The sequence below is a fragment of the Ursus maritimus genome, unplaced genomic scaffold (assembly GCF_017311325.1).
Source record: "Ursus maritimus isolate PB19 unplaced genomic scaffold, ASM1731132v1 scaffold_21, whole genome shotgun sequence".
NCBI lineage: Eukaryota > Metazoa > Chordata > Mammalia > Carnivora > Ursidae > Ursus > Ursus maritimus.
This window is the reverse complement of record NW_024424564.1, coordinates 1,519,712-1,537,490: the sequence shown is the minus strand read 5'-3', so window position 1 is coordinate 1,537,490 and position 17,779 is coordinate 1,519,712. Positions and strand designations below refer to the sequence as shown.

The window sequence follows — 17,779 nt, the reverse complement described above, 5'->3', positions numbered from 1 at the left end:
GGTATTGAACTGGGTTTCAACAGAAGATTAGTATCCAAATTCATTTCAGTGGTTGTATTTCAAATATATATATATTTCATTTTGGGGATTTGCTTTTTATTCTTTATTTAAAAAATTTTTTTAAAAGATGATTTATTTGAGGGGCACCTGGGTGGCTCAGTTGGTTAAGTGTTTGCCTTCAACTTGCGTCATGATCTCAGGGTTCTGGGATTGAGTCCCGTATCCAGTTCCCTGCTCAGTGGGGAGCCTGCTTCTCCCTCTCCCTTTGCCCCTCCACCTGCTTGTGCACACTCTCTTTCTCTCTCTCTTAAATAAATAAAATCTAAAAAAAAAAAAAAAGATGATTTATTTGAGAGAGAGTGGGGGAAAGGGCAGAGGGAGAGAATCCTTAAGCAGATTTCCCATTGAGTGTGGAGCCCGATGTGGGGCTCAATCCCACAACCCATGACCTGAGCTGGAAACAAGAGTTAGATGTTTAACTGACTAAGCCACCCAGGTGCCCTGAGATTTGCTTTCTGAAAAACTTTATTATGGAAAATTTCAAATATCCAAAAGCAGTTTGAATAGTAAAATGAAACCCCATATACGGTTATCAGCTTATGGCTAACATGGTTTCATCTGTGCCCCTACCAGCCCCCCCTTCTGATTGTTTTGAAACAAATCTGTGACATATTATTTCATCCATAAATATTTCAGTATATATTTCTAAAAAATAAGGACTTTAAATAACATTAATACCAATGCTATTTGTATATCTAAAATAATGAACAGTAATTTCTTAATATATATCTGTTGTTCATATTTCCTGGATTGTATCATAAGTTTTTAAAACAGGCTTATGTTTAAAACAGGATTCAAATTAAAAAAAATAGGATCCAAATAAAGTCTATACCTTATAGTTGGTCAATGTATTTTTAAAGTCTCTTAATCTAAAAGATTCCCCCCACCTTTTTTCTTTGCAGTTTATTTGTTGAAGGATTGGGTCATCTGTTCATTAGTTTCCCACAGATGGATTTGGTGATTAACATCCTAGTAGTGTCATTTAACATGTTTCTCTATCCTCTGTATTTCTTTCAAATTGGCAGTTAGATCTAGAGACTTGACCAGATTTAGATTCAGTGTTTTTGGCTAGAATACATTATAGTGCGCTTCTATTAGGAGAGGTGTGTGATGTCTGTTAGTCTCATTTTTACCATGTCAGCAGCCGTTGATGGTCATTGTTTATATTCCCTTTATTTCATTGAACTTCATGAGGGGTTATAAAATGGTGATACTCAAATTCTGTCATTTCTTAATTTATTTTAGCTGGAATGTTTTTATAAAGAGATACCCTCTCCATCACCTGTTTGGTTACCGTGAGGTACATCTTGCACAGGAAAGGTGAGACAAATGCTTGAGTCTTTCTTTTAATTAACAGTTATTACTGTTTTCAAAATAACGACTTTGTTCACTAACATCCTGCAAAGGTGATTGATAAGTGTTTTTTCTTTAATTGTCATTATAAGCTGCAATTTAAGCCTATTTATGTGTTTCAGCCAAGTACAGTTTTATCTGTATCGACGTCTCATTGATTGCCTCATCTTGGCAAATGGGAACCTCTTCAGGTTGGCTCCAGCCTTTTTTTTTTTTTTTAACTTTAGTGTCTTTTTGATGTGATCCTGTTAGCTATGATAGCTTCTTTGTTTTGTGGAAATGAAGTTTAGAGACTACTCTGTGTAAGAGGTACTAATTGATTAGTGGGTTGGTCATTGTTTCTTTCTGTTTTTTAGTGAACAAGGCTAGGAGATAAGGTGGCTTTTTTTTTTTTTAAAGAAAGTATATCACAAGTTCATATCAATATTTCCACTTCAAAGTCAGAACTATAGATTTTTTTTATATAACATCTTCAGTGTTGACATTTTTCAAATTACCAAAGTAATATGTACTCACTGTAAGAAATTTAAATAATTCAGAAATATATAAGGTAGAAGATGAAGACCCTGACCTTACCCCCAAATCACTAGTTAACCACTTAACACATTAATTTAAAGCCTTCATATTAGGTATCTTTTATTTTTATGTTAATTACCTGGTTTAGGCAACACTGAATATAGAGTTAAAAATTAGGGGTTGGTATTTTTTGAGGCCAGAGGAAAAAAAAGATAAGTTATTCCTTCTGTAAAATGAAGATTTTAAAATATTTTTAGATTTACTTTTTAAATTGATATTAAATTTATATGGTTCAAAATTCTGAGGGTAGAAAAAAGCAGAGTGAAGTTTTCTTCTTATTTCGATAACCCGAACTAGTCAGTTCCTCTTTCCAGAGGCAACTAATATTACCAGTTTATTACCAGTTTTGTGCATCCTGTGTTCTTTTTTTTTAGGTTTGATTTCAGGTTTTTTAAAGATTTTATTTATTTATTAGAGCATGAGCCAGGGGGAGGAGCAGAGGGAGGGAGAGAAGCAGACTCCCCACTGAGCAGGGAGCCTGATGTGGGGCTTGATCCCAGGACCCTGAGATCATGACTTGAGCCAAACGCAGATGCTTAACCAACTGAGCCACCCAGGTGCCTCGCATCCTATGTTCTTATGAGCATAAAATATACATATATGTAAATATGTATATAGATTCTGTTTCCCCCATTTTACGTAATGGTTTTATGTCTTGCTTTTTTTACTTAGTAGTATAAGTACAAGAATTTCCTTATTCTTGTGTATGTCTAAAGAGTATTACAGGATATGTTTGTACTGTTTATTTTATCATTCTCCTATTAAAGAGAATTTTGATTTTTTCCCCCAGTCTTTTGCAGTTACAAAGAGTGCTGCATAAATAACCTTGTACATATGTCATTTTCCATATTTGGACTAATAAACTACTAAGGTAAATTGCTAAAAATGTATACTTTTGTAATTTTAAACATAGTGTAAAATTGCCTTCTAAAAATATAGGCATTAAAAAAAATAAGAATATAGGCAGTTTACATTTCTTTTTCTTTTTTTTTTTTTTTAAGATTTTTTAATTTATTTGACAGAGAGAGTGAGTGCGCACAAGCAGGGGGAGCAGCAGGCAGAGGGAGAGGGAGAGGGAGAAGCAGGCTTCCCGCTGAGCAGGGAGCCTGATGAGGGGCTTGATCCCAGGACCCTGAAATCATGACCCGAGCCGAAGGCAGATGCTCAACCACCTGAGCAACCCAAGTGTCCTGGCAGTTTACATTTCTACCGGCAAGTGATTCCAGATTTGAGACAGAAGATTTGGTTATGGTGGGTATATTCAAACTAACCAATTTGAAATTTTTTTATCCACGTATATTTATAGTGGAGCACTTGGCATAGGCATCAAATTACATTTTAGCCTTCTTTTAACACACCAGTAGTTGAGTGCCTATGAAAGAGTATCGTCTTTGCTCTCCACTATAAGCAAATATAGCAGATTAACTTTACCTAACCCTTGAAGAATGAGAGAGGCAGGGGAAATTCTAAAGTAGCAAACTTTTTGGTCTCTGACCTCTCAACTCTTTAGAAAATTATAGACTCCAAAGAACTTATTTATGTGGGTTGTATTTGCCAGTATTTATTGTATTGGAAATCAAAATTAGGAAAATATTTAAATATTTATTAATTCATTAAAATAATAGTAAGATCCTTACATATTAATATATAACATTTTTTAAATGAAAAAAGTTTTTTTTTTAACTTTTTTTTTTTTTTTTTAAGATTTTACCTATTTATTTGACAGGGAGAGAGAGAGCACAAGTAGACAGAGCAGCAGGCAGAGGGAGAGGGAGCAGCAGGCTTCCCGCTCAGCAGAGAGCCCGATGCAGGGCTTGATCCCAGGACCCCGGGATCATCACCTGAGCGGAAGACAGATGCTTAACCAACTGAGCCACCCAGGTGCCCTGAAAAACTTTTTTAAAACAAAAGATTTAGTGAGAAGGATGGACATGGTTTTACATTTTTGCCAGTCTCTTTAATATCTGGCTTAATAGAAGATAGCTGCATTCTCATCTGCATCAGCATTCAGTCTGTTGAAATGTGTCATTTTGGTTGAAGTATTTGAAAAAAAAAATCTAGCCTCAGAGATACGTAGTTGGAAAATAGAGGAGTATTTTAATATCTTCGGGTAATTGGATATTCTTTGATACTATACCCAAACTCAACACGTGGTAGTTCCTTAAAGGTTAGTTGCAGTGTAGAATCTATAACCATATTAATGACCTTTTGTACTTAGTGACATTAAAATTCACTTATTTTGTACACTGAATGGATCTTTTACCCATATATGATTTTGAGTTATCATGAATTGGTCAATTGGAAAATATCAGTCACCGAGTTATGCAGATCTTCCACATGTTTGACACAGTTCATAATACAAGTAAAAAATCACACTCATGAATATTGCTGTCATTTCATCAGAAAAGTCTTAAGTATTAAGAAGTTGTCAAGCTCACAGAAGATACACTTTTTTCAAAATTTTGATTTTAGCTGAAAAGCTTGAATTTTATGACTGGCAACAAATACTATCATTTATTTTCTTTGAAGGAACAGGCTCACTTTGTTCATTTTTGTGGAGAACATCGCCACATAACCACAGTTTGCCTGGCAGTCACTTACTCAGGAAGTAATCGTATCCTATGGAAAAAGTGGCTGGTTGAGCTTGCGGCTCAGTTGCTTTTCCTTGAGACAGTTATTGTACTTTGATATGCTGCAGAACTGGTTTATACTTCCCGTTTTGCCATTCCGATTATTAAAAAGACGTACTCAAGAGTAGAAATTTAATAAAATTATTAATTTTTACTGCTTTAGCAAGGACAGTTATAAGTAAAATTTTTCTTTTTTACACTGCAGGTGCGGGGTGGTGAAGAATACGATAGTACTAGTGCAGTTTGATACCCCTGCCTTGATGTATGCTAAGGCAGTGGCGGCTACACCTACCATTTCACTGTGGCGAACAAGGCAGATAACATCTTAGTGTTATTATGAAAAATAAGATCTTGTTGTTGTGGAAATAGTGGACTTCGTAGACCCCCTGGGACCATACTTTGAGAACTGCTGTTGTAGGTAGACTATGCATTATATAGCCAGAGATACTGAGGTGAGAAAAGAGCATAGCTTTCTAGGTCAACTACAAGTACTTTGTTATGAACTCAGGATATATGGAGAGAAAGAAAAAAGGTAGTCAGAGGCCAGATCATAGAGGAACTTAAGTATCCTGCTAAAGAGTGCTGAATTTATCCTATAAGAAATGGCGAGTCTTTGAAGGATTTTAAGGAGGGGAGTGTGTGTATGGTAGGGGTGTGGGTGGATTATGCCATCATATTTGTATTTTTTAAAGATCACCCTTATCCTAGTGTGTCTTGCGGTAAGGAGGCCACAATGATGGAAAGTGATGAGGTTTTAAACGAAGCCGCTGACGGTCATGGAGCCACAGAAGCCAGGCTGTACAAACCAGTGCAGGGGTTAGAACGTGTCGTTCCTAAAGCAGAACTAAGCCTAGCAGCATGTGTTGGTTGGTTGGATGGTCGGGTGCACAACCAGCTGCATTCATCATCATGTCAGTTATAAGCTATCCCCACAAATAAATACTCTTGTATCCGCAGAATCACTAATCTGACTTCTTTTACCATAGATTAATTTTAATCTGTTTTTGAATTTTATGTTAATAGAATCGTGTAGTATATACTCTTGTGTCTTTTTTGCTCAACATTGTCTTTGAGATTCATGAATGTAGTTGCATATAGCAATGGTTTGTTCTTTATCATTGCTAGGTAATACTTCTGACTATACCATAAGTTTTCCATTGAGTTGTTTATAGTTTGGGACTGTTAGGAATGATACTGCTGTGAACACTTTGTACATGGCTTTTCGTAGACGTAAGCACTCTGGTTATATGCCCAGGAATGGAATTGCTAGTTCATGGGATATAAGGACTTTCAGTTTTCTAGAGTGGTTTTATTTATTAATTTATTCTCTTGCCAGAAATGTATGAGAGTTCTTGTTGTGCTGTCTTTACTATACTTAGTATTGTCAGTCCTTTTAATTGTAGCTGTTGGGGATGTAGTGATGTCTTTTGTGGCTTTAATTTGTATTTCCCTGAGGACCACTGATGTGGAGTATCTTTAATGCACATTGGCCTTTTAAGGATCCACTTTTGTGAAGTGCTTTCAACTCTTTTTTTTTTTTTTTTTTAGATTTTTAAAAATTTTTATTGGAGAGAGCAAGAGAGAGAGCAAGAGACAGAACAAGCGGGGGGAGGAGCAGAGAGAGAGGGAGAAGCAGGCTCCCAATGAGCAGGGAGCCCAGTGCGGGGCTTAATCCCCAGACTCTGGGATCTCGACCCGAGCCGAAGGCAGACACTCAACCAGCTGAACCACCCAGGCGCCCCAGTGCTTTCAACTCTTGTCCATTTAAAAAATTGGGCTATTTGTCTTTTTCTGATTTGTAGAAATGTTTTGTATATCTTATATATGAGTCCTTTGTGGGATACGTATATTTGCACATATCTTCTACAGATGTTTACATGTGGGATAGGTGCCAGAACAAATTATTAATAAGTGTTTTGCTGGGATTCTGTGATACCCGTTTTACCTATGAAGAGTGGTTCTATATATTATTATTTAGAGATTCTTGTTGCCTTACATGATGGGAGTGCACATGGTGCTTTTGAGTGTGTTGCTGTTGATGTTTTGAATTAGTCTCAGTTGACTGTGGGTGTTTCTGTTACCTACCGCTGTCAGCCAAACCACTCCAAATCTTAGTGGCTTAAAACAACTATTTATTAGGGCGCTTGGTGGCTCTGTCGGTTAAGCATCTGCCTTCGGCTCAGGTCGTAATCCCAGGGTCCTGGGATTGAGCCCTGCATAGGGCTCTGTGCTCAGCGGGGAGTCTGCTTCTCTCTGTCCCTCTGCCTGCCCCTCCCCCTGCTTGTGCTCTCTTTCTGTCAAGTAAATAAATAAAGTCTTCAAAAAAACAAACCACAACTGTTTATTTGCTTATGATTAAGTGGCCTGGCAATTTGGGCAGGGCTCATCTGGATTGCCTCTGTTGCACGTGGAATTTGCTGGGCTTACTCATGTGTTTGTGGTCAGTTGGCAGGTTGGCCAGGGGCTGCTTGTACCTGGATAGTCTCACTCCAGTGTTGTCCATCATTAGGCTGGAGCTGTAATGCAGGGTGCCGTGGCTTCTCCTGCAGTCTGTCTTGGCTACCTTGCATGGTGACTAGGTCCCAAGAGAGCGAGAGTGGAAGTTGCAAGGTTTCTTAAGGCCTGGGCTCAGAAATTGCATAGTGTCATTCATGCCACATTCTGTTGGACAAAACAAGTCACAAGGCCAGCTCAGATTCAAAGGGTGAGGAAATGAGCTCCACTTTTTGATGGGAATTGCTGCAAATAATTTGTGGCCATGTTTGATCTACAACATTGGGCATTCATTGCTCTTCCTTGTTCCTCCCTTCCTCTTTCTTTCTTTCTTTCTTTCTTTCTTTCTTTCTTTCTTTCTTTCTTTCTTTCTTTCTCCTTTTCTCTCTCTCTTCCTTCCTTCCATCACTCCTTTTAAATGAAGTGAATGGTTCATGTGGTTTTTTTTTTTTTTTTTTAATTGCCTTGTCTTTCTTCTTGAAGTTTGTTAGAACAAAGCTTACTTAAAAGGTTGTCTTCTGTGATTACTCGGTGTGGCCAAGGACCAGACATTTTCAGGTCCTGACTTCGTGATTGTTTTCCAATTACTATAATAATACCAAGCATCTGTTAATGAAGAACAGATTAGTTTCTTCCCCAGATGATTTTAATCTTTTTTTTTTCATCCTTTTTTAAAAAATAGGTAAGACCTGAGTGTTAATACTGGTCCTTTTATGAGCTCTAGTCCCAACTCTTCCATGCCTTGTTAGCCATCTAGAGTTACTAATATGAGTCTGAAATAACAACTTTTTTTCCCCAAGGTCTCAGTGAAGTCAGGAAGGGAACGGCTGTACAGCAGGAGAAGGGGTCTGGACTGCAGTTGTCTTGAGGAAACAGTGTTTTTATATGTGAAATAAACAAAAATCTTGGGCAAGGTGCAGATGCCAGTGACCTGTCAGCCCATCAGGATGAATCAGCTGAAGTCCTAGATGAGGTGACAGTGTCAGCACAATGAGCCCCTTACCCTGAATTTATTGGGCGTCTCATTAAGGTAGCTGTCATAACCCTTATTTTAGAGAAAAGTCAGAGTCATTGTTCAAGATTCACCTGACTTTAAACATTATTTATTTTGGAGGGGGAAGGTCACTTTCATTGTAGGAGTACTATTGGAAGTGACATGTGGCTGGTTTGCAGATTACAGCCGTTTTGGTATGCCCAAGTGTTAGTTGTTAGGATATTTAGAACTTGTCTCCAGGTGACTGGAGGCTATTTATTCTGCTTTTCCAAGTAAGTTTAATTAATTGTGTTGGGTCCCAGACAGGTAGATTTGTTAACTGTAGTTTCTGATTTATCTGTGGCCCAAACCTGTGATAATTTGATGGGAATAGGAACTCTCGAGGTGGCATTTTATTGCAAAAGATGGATGTTGGCTGCTAAATGCAGCTGATTAGAAGGCTAGGGCACAGTATCTGTTTTCCTGGTGACAGGGTCATTATTAAGGTTTTAGAGAACACACCACCAGTCAGATGGCTGAACGGAATCTTCCTACTCTTGTGAGGTTATCTTCAGGGCGTTTGGAGTGCTTCACAGAACTCTTTATCAACTGTGTTCTCTTGCAGGCGTTTGCAGCTTGTGTCAATTTAACCTGGTTGTTCTGGATTGTGAGGCACTCCTTAGTACAGTGCTGGTAACCAGATCTTTGTTGGTGGCTGCTGCCTGAGAACCTTGGGTTTTTGTCTCACAGACCCAGAGAACAGTGTTGCTAGATAAGACTGTCATCTTATTTTCTGAGTGCAAATTTTATCTTCAGAGAAAGCAAGAGAGCTGAGAATACAAGGCAGTTTGTTAGAGTGAAGACAAGAACACAGGGTTTTGACAGCTTGGCCTTGCTATTGGCTGTACAAATAAGTTTATTTTTTTATTTTTATTTTTAAAATTTATTTATTTATTTATTTGAATGAGAGAGAGAAAGATCACGAGCAGGGTGGAAGGGCAGAGGGAGAAGCAGACTCCCCTCTGAGCCGGGAGCCTGATGTGGGACCCCAGGACCCCAGGATCATGACCCGAGCTGAAGGCAGACACTTAAACGACTGAGCCACCCAGGCGCCCTGGCTGTACAAATAAGTTTAAAATTTTTTTTAAAAACTGAAGTTTGCCTCAGAGGTAGTACTTAGTTTTGTAAATTAATCAGACAATTAGACAACTGTTATAGTGCTTCTGTGTCAGGCACTATTTCACACTGGAGGTACAGATATGAACAAGACACACAAGATTTCTGTCCTCGAAGAACTTACATTTTCATTTGAGAAGATAGACAATTTTCAAATAAATAAATAATTACAGATTATGGTGAGTGGTATGAAGAAAGTAGATATGGTGATGTGATTGAGAGTAAGGGAGAGGGGGATAGTCAGATGGGGGGGTCAGGGAAGACCTTTTTATAGTGGTGTGTGAACTTGAAGGGAGGCAGACCCAGCATTTCCTGATAGGAGAGGAGTGTTCTGGGCAGGAGGAACAACAAATACAAACGCCTCATGGGGAGTATGTGGTTTGGTATGTTCAAGAATAGGCAGGGGCCAGATTTTGTAGGGCTCCGTAGACCTCGCTTAGGATGATGGAAAACCATTGGTAGAAAGAAGCTGGTTGATCAAGAAAACGAAATGATCTGATTTATAGTTTTAAAAGATCACTCATGCTTCTCTGGGGAGAACAGATAGCAGAGTGCTCAGAGAGGAAGTAGATTAGTTACGAGACTATTGCATTTTAGTAAAAACCTGCAAAGTACATGGGGGTTATGGAGGATGGATGGCAGAAAGGAAGTGAACTTCTTTCAGAAAGTATTCCACTTTTACTTTTGATAAAATTGCAGATAGGGCAAGAAAACCGTAACATCAATACGTACTAGTGTGTGTTTTGAATTATGTTGTTCTTGATTCTCTAACTCAGAGTTGGAGAGAGAACACTTGGTATGGCAAGGCTCTCAGCATGAACTCACTATGCCCACTTAAAAATGAGGCACATCTGACTCTGGAAAAGAGTGTGGAGGTCCCTTAGAAAGTTAAAAATTGAGCTACCCTATGATCCAGCCATTGCACTACTGGGTGTTTACCCCAAAGATACAGACGTAGTGAAGAGAAGGGCCATATGCACCCCAATGTTCATAGCAGCAATGTCCACAATAGCTAAATCGTGGAAGGAGCCGAGATGCCCTGCAACAGATGACTGGATTAAGAAGTTGTGGTCCATATATACAATGGAATATTACTCAGCTATCAGAAAGAACGAGTTCTCAACATTTGCTACAACATGGACGGCACTGGAGGAGATAATGCTAAGTGAAATAAGTCAAGCAGAGAAAGACAACTATCATATGATTTCTCTCATCTATGGAACATAAGAACTAGGATGATCGGTAGGGGAAGAAAGGGATAAAGAAAGGGGGGGTAATCAGAAGGGGGAATGAAACATGAGAGACTATGGACTATGAGAAACAAACTGAGGACCTCAGAGGGGAGGGGTTGGGGGAATGGGATAGACCGGTGATGGGTAGTAAGGAGGGCACGTATTGCATGGTGCACTGGGTGTTATACAGAACTAATGAATCATCGAGCCTTACATCGGAAACCGGGGATGTACTGTATGGTGACTAACATAATATAATAAAAAATCATTAAAAAAAAATGAGGCACATCTGGGCACAGCTTGAGGGCCTGTGGGGGAAGGCAACTAGTAATTTCTTTGCATAGGGGAGAATAAGGCATTTTCTGGGGAAAAAAAACCCCACCATGCAGACAGTGTTTCAGGATCAAGGTTGGTGGTGAAAAGGGGAAGGGCAACATGCTGGTCATGCCTCCCAACCCTAACCAAACTACCACACATCTCTACTGCCAAAACCCTAAGGTGCAGGGGCTATAAAGAAATCAGAAGAGCTTTTTCATAGAAATCTTCGTACGATATTGGAAAGGCAGACTTCAGCGATGTGATACTCATGGGATAGAGTTGTGAAACAAAATGAAGAGTTAGGGATACTCTTCACTTCCCCATAGGACACAGTGGGGCTTAGGGATTTTGAGGGTTCCAAGAACACAGACTGGTTTGGCATATTAAGGGTTCTAGTGGTGGTATTCAGCACTCAAGAGTTTCTACTGTGGATTAAGCAGACAGCTCTCAGAGTCCTGTGATGATGATAATAATAATAATAGTAATAGTAATAATAATAATAAATATTGTAATCAGAGAGGGGAGATATTACATTTTGTGTTTGTAATATTTATTTCTACTCACAGAAGAAAATTCTGTCTCTGGCTTCTCTATATTCTTTTCATCTATTGAGAGAGATTCCCTATCTGCTAGCTCAGTTTCTAGAATTGTCTTGTATAAAAGGATAATGGGTAGAAAATAGCTGAAGAATTTCAAGGAGTAAGACTGGATGATGACGTTATATTGGGAAGTGAACCGAGAACTGCTTATAAGAAGAGGGGATCATTAGAGGACAAAGAGCCAAGTGAGCAGAGTATTGTATTGTGAATTGAAAATAGGAATAAGTAGGGGCGCTTGGGTGGCTCAGTTGGTAGAGCATGCGACTCTTTTTTTTTTTTAAGATTTTATTTGTTTGAGAGAGAGAGAGAGTGCTAGCCGGGGGAGGGACAGAGAGAGAGAGGGAGAGGCATAGAATCTCAAGCGCACTCCTCACTGAGCCTGGAGCCCGATGCAGGGCTCGATTCCAGGATCCCAAAACCATGACCTGAGTGGAACCCAAGAGTTGGTCGCTCAACTGACTGAGCCACCCAGGTGCCCCAGAGCATGCAAGTCTTGATCTCGTGGTCGTGAGTTCAAGGCCTCACGTTGGGCGTAGAGTTTACTTAAAAAAATAATAACAATAAAGAAATTGTGCATTAAAGCAATGCATTTAAAAAAAAAGTAAGAATGGATATAGAGGGTTCAGGGCAGGTGTAGGGTTATGAGAAACATTGTGAGCAAAAGGAATTGGGAAAGAAGATATGAAGAAGCTGCTGTGGAGGGGTGCTTGGGTGGCTCAGTCGGTTAAGCGTCTGCCTTCAGCTCAGTTCCTGATCTCCCGGTCCTCACTGATCCCCAGGTTGGGCTCCCTGCTCAGTGGGAAGTCTGCTTCTCCTTCTCCTCCACCCCTGCTTATGTGTGCACTCTCTCTATCTCTCGCAAATAAATAAATAAAATCTTAAAAAACAAAAGCTGCTGTGGATTTTTAAATGGATATTTTTATTTTCTTTGGGAGTCTCAATATATTAAGATTTAAATTGCTTTTAACTTTTTTTTTTTTTTTTTTTTTTGAGGTTAGACTTGTTTCTTATATGTGATGCCATTCCAGCACTGGACTCATGGAGGCTGAACATTTATTCAGGTAATAATAGGTAATATTTATGGAGCACTTCCTGTGTGCTAGGCAACAAACTAAGTGCTATACCTGTATTCTCACTTAATTGTGACGCAACCTCCTGAGTTTGGAAGTGTTATTGTACCCATTTAATAGATGAAGAAACTGAGACTGGAGTATATCAAGACTGAATTCACCTGAATTAAGAAATAAAAAAGACTACTGCTGTAGTCAAAGTGAGAGGTGATGGTGGCTTGGATTAGTTGATGTCATTCCTCACCTGTCATAAGTACATGAATGTAAAGTGGTTTTGACTGAACTTTACCCTCATTTCCATAACTTTTCCCACTAGTGAATACATCATACCTTTTGTTTGTCTTTGAAACTATGGACATACTTTTTGGTAAAGAAAAATCCAATTTAGAGTTTTAACTTTAAAGCTTTTCTAACTTTTTAGAAAGTAGATAATAAGTTTGAAATAGTTTAATTTATTTGAGTGAATATCTGCAAAAGGTAAATAGATATTTACCTTACAAAATGTTAATAGATATTAACAGGGGAATTCTTAAAAGATTATTAGTATGGATAAAGGGAATCTTTTGTGTGTTGTTTTCGTACACTTGAAATACTGTTCACAGGTGTTTTAGCTTTAAGGAACCTTATTAAGGCTTCTTGTAGGAGCTTTCTTGGTATGTCTAAATGTTTATTTACAGATCATACTAATGGTAGTACTTGCCAGAACTGAGAACATTTTTAGCAGTACTCAAAAACCAGTCAAAAATGAAGATTCAGCATCTCTGAAATTATAATGTTGGTTAATAGAAGTATTTGTAAATTTATAAAAATTCAAATTTACATGCCACCGTGAGTGGTTCTCCATGTACAGTATTGCCAGGTGTTGTTTGTACACTCATCAAGGTAAAGTAAAACTGTTTTTATCACTCCCTTATCAGTTAGTGAGTGGCCAGCATGAATACATTGCCCTATTTCCCCTTTCCCCATCTTTTTCAAAATAGATCTTGAGCTATAATTGACATACAGTAAACTGTACATATTAAAAGTATACAGTTTGTTAAGTTTTGACATATGTGTTGTTCACTCCTGAAACTATTACCACAGTTAAGATAATGAAAATATCACCTCTGCAAATTTCCTTATCCCCATTTTTAATACTTCCCTCAACTTCTGTGCTCTCTAGGCAACCACTGATCAACTTTCTGTCACTATAGAGCAGTTTGCATTGAATTTTATATAAATGGAATTGTAAAGTATATACTCTCACATTTATTTTTTGTTTGGCTTTTTTTTACTAAGCATAATTATTTTGAGATGCATCTATGTTGATGCATGTATCAGTACTTCATTTTTATTGCTGAGTAGCAGTCCCTTGTATAGCTATAACACAATTTGTTTCTCCGTTTGTGTTTTGATGATGCACATTTGGGTTGTTTCCAGTTTTTGGCAGTTAAAAGTTATGCTATGAACATTTGTGTATAAATCTTTGTATGGGCATATACTTTTTCCCCCCTCTAAGTTAATTTCTTTTTTTTTTTAAATTGTGAAATTCACATAACTTATAATTAACAATTTTAGTGTATATATAGCTCAGTGGTATTTAGTGTATTTATGATGTTGTGCAACCACTAGCTCTCTCTAGTTTCAAAACTTTTTGATCATTGTGTAAAACATCCCATACTCACTAAATAATCACTCCCCATTCCCTCTTCTCCCCCATCACCTGGTACCCACCAATTTGTTTTCTGTCTCTATGGATTTGCCTCTTCTGGATGTATCGTATAAAAAGAATCAGACAATACGTGAACCTTTTGTGTCTGGCTACTTTAGTGTAATATTTTCAAGATTCATCCAAGTTGTAGCATTTATCAGTACTTTTATTCCTTTTTATGACTGAATAATATTCCATCATGTAGATATATCACATTTAGCTTATCCATTCATCAGTTGGTAGACATTTGGATTGTTTCCACTTTTTGGGTACTATGAATAATGCTGCTGTGAACATTTATTTATAAGTTTTTGTGTGGATATATGTTTTCGTTTCTTTAGGGTTTGTATCTAGGAGTGTAATTGCTGGATCATATGGCAACTCTGTTTAACTTTTTGTAGAACTGTCAAGCTGCTTCCATAGTGGCTACATAATTTTACATTCTCAGTAGCAATGTATGAGGGTCCCAATTTGTCTGTCTTTACTAAACTTATTGTCTGTCTTTTGATTCTAGCCATCCTTGTGGGTGTCAATATCATTATGATTTTGATTTGCACTTCCGTGATGACTAATGATGTTGAATGGAACTACTTTTCATGTACTTATCGGCTATTTGTATGTTTTTTTAGAGAAATGTATATTTAAGTCCTTTGCCTTTTTTGGATAACTTGGTTTTTTTTTTAATTGAGTTGTAAGAGTTCTTTATTATGGATACAAGTTCCATAGTTGATACATGACTTGAGGATATTTTTTCCTATTCTGTGAGTTGTCATTTCACTTTCTTGACGGTATTGTTCACAGACAAAAGTTTTAAATTTGATTAAGTCTGCTGATCTATTTTTTCTTTTGATGCTTATGCTTTTAGTATAATGTCTAAGAAAGTTTTGCCTGACCCAAGGTCACGAAGATTTATTTCAGTGTTTTATATTGCGTTTTATAGTTTTAGCTCTTACATTTAGGTCTGTGATCTATTTTGAGTTAATTTTTGTGTATACTGTGAGGTATGGTTCCAACTTTATTCTTTTATATTTAGCTATCCACTTGTCCCAGCACCTTTTGTTGAAAAGACTGCCCTTGGCCTGTTTGATTGTCTTGGTCTCTTTGTTGGAAAATTAGTTGACCATAGGGTGCCTGGGTGGCTCAGTCTGTTAAGCGACTGCCTTCAGCTCAGGTCAGCCCGAGTCCCACATCGGGCTCCCTTGGGAGCCTGCTTCTCCCTCTGCCTCCCGCTCCCCCTGCTTGTGCTCTCTCTCTCTCATGAATAAATAAATAAAATATTTAAAAAAAAGAAAAAGAAAATTAGTTGACCATAAAGGTTTATTTCTGGGCTTTCAATTCTATTCCACTACAGCACTGTCGTGATCACTGTCACTTTGTGTGGTAAGTTGAAATTAGGAAATGTGAGCCCTCCAATTTTGTTTATCTTTTTCAAGATTATGTTGTTTGGTGTGCCTGGGTAGCTCATTTGGTAGAGCATGTGACTCTTGATCTCAAGAGTTGTCAGTTTGAGCCCCACGTTGGGTGTTGAGATTACTTAAAAAAAAAAAAAAAAGATTATGTTGTTTATTTTAGGTCCCTTGCATTTCCATATGAATTTTAGGATCAGATAGTCGATGTCTTCAAAAAAGCCAGCTAGGATTTTGTTAGGGATTGCACTTAATCTGTAGGTCAGTTTTGAGAGTGTTACCACCTTAGCAATATTAAATCTTTCAGTCCATGAACGTGGGACATCTTCCCGCTTATTTAATAGTAAGTTCTTTAATTTCTATCAGTGATTGTTTATAATTTTTAATATATAAGCCTTACGCTTGTTTAATCCTATTTTATTACACTTCCTTGTTAAAATTGTACCTAAGTATTTTATTATTTTTGTTACTACTGTAAATGGACTTTTCTCCTTAATTTTATATTTGGAATATTCATTACCTGTGTGTAGACATATAATTAATTTTTGTATGTTGACCTTGTATTTTGCAACCTTGCTGAACTTGTTTATTTGTTTTTAGTGGATTCCTTAGGATTTTCTATATGTAATACGATCATGTCATCTGCAAATAGAAAAAAAAATTTTTTGTTTTTGAAGATTTATTTATTTTAGAGAGAGAAAGTACGTGAGTTGGAGGAGGGGCAGAGGGAGAGGAAGAGAGAATCCTCAAGCTGAACAAGGGGCTCAACTTGGGGCTGGATTCCAGGACCCTGAGATCATGACCTGAGCTGAAATCAGGTGTTGGCCACCCAACCGACTGAGCCACCCAGCTGCCCCTGCAAATAGAAAAAGTTTTACTTTTATTCCAGACTAAATGCCTTTTCTTTCTTTTTATTGCCTCACTGTCCTAGCTCTGTTTTTTCCTTCTGTTCCTCAGACTGGATATTCTTTTTGTTTGTTGTTTTTAAAGTTTTTATTTATTTATTTAGGTAATCTCTACACCCAACATGGGGCTGGAACTCACAACCCCAAGATCAAGAGTTGCATGCTCTTCTGACTGAGCCAGCCAGGTGCCCGCAGACTGGATATTCTTTGGGTTTTTTTAAAGGTTTATTTATTTATTTATTTTGGGGCATCTGGGTGGCTCAGTTGGTTAAGCGTCTGCCTTCTGCTCAGGTTGTGATCCCAGTGTCCTGGGATTAAGTCCCACATTGGGCTCCCTGCTCTGTGGGGAGCTTGCTTTTCCCTCTCCCTCTGCCTCTTTCTCTCTCTCTCATGAATAAATAAAATCTTTAGAAAAAAAAAAGATTTGTTTATTTTGGAGGGGGTCAGGGGCAGAGGGAGAGAGAATCCCAAGCAATTCCAGGCAGAGCCATGTGGGGCTTAATCTCACGACCCTGAGACCACGATCTGAGCTGGAACCAAGAGTCATGCTCAACAGAATGCACCACCCAGGTACTCCCAGACTGGATATTCTTAATTGACCTAGCTTCAAGTTTGTTGATTCTTTCTTTTGCCTGCTCAGATCTTATATCAAACCCCTCTACTTACGTTTTTCGTTTTTGTTATTGTACTTTCCAACTCCAAAATTATTATTTGGTTCCTTTTATAATTTCTTTCTATTAATATTCTGTTTCTGAAACATTGTTATACTTTTCCTTTAATTCTTTAGTCATAGTTTCCTTTTTTGATCTTACTTAAATTGGCTGATTTAAGTCCCAATGTCTGGGATTCCTAAGTGAGATTCTGTTGATTGCCATTTTTCCAGTTATGGGCCATACATTCCATTTCATGGTAGTGTTATACTGCTTTATGCATAGTATAAGAACTTTACAATACTATACTTCTTTTTCTTCCCTCCTGGCCATTGCCCTATTCTGAGTATACACTTTACTTGTCTGTGTGTGTGTGTGTGTTTTGAAGATTTATTTTTTTTATACACACACAAACACATATGTATACACACACATATATATATACACGTGCATATATTTACTTGTATGTATATATAAATTACAATGTATCTTAAATTATTGCTTTGAATAGTTTATAATTTTTTTAAAAGATTTTATTTATTTGACAGAGAGAGAAGGAGAGAGAGCACAAGTAGGGGGAGCAGCAAAGGGAGAGGGAGAAGCAGGCTCCCCCCTGAGCAGGGAGCCCCGCATGGGGCTTGATCCCAG

General features: G+C 37.8%; 1 protein-coding gene across 2 annotated transcripts in view; it reads left to right on the top strand.

The window, feature by feature from the left end:
* Nucleotides 1-17,779, top strand: part of R3HDM2 (R3H domain containing 2) — a 155,663-nt gene that overhangs the window by 25,240 nt on the left and 112,644 nt on the right. The window contains exons 2-3 of one of the 2 annotated variants that reach the window (XM_040637165.1): nt 1,306-1,380; nt 12,409-12,471. The gene's annotated coding sequence lies outside the window, so the exon portion shown is untranslated. Of the gene's footprint in view, nt 1-1,305; nt 1,381-12,403; nt 12,472-17,779 lie in introns of those variants that run through there. The other variant, XM_008683905.2, reaches the window with a different exon arrangement.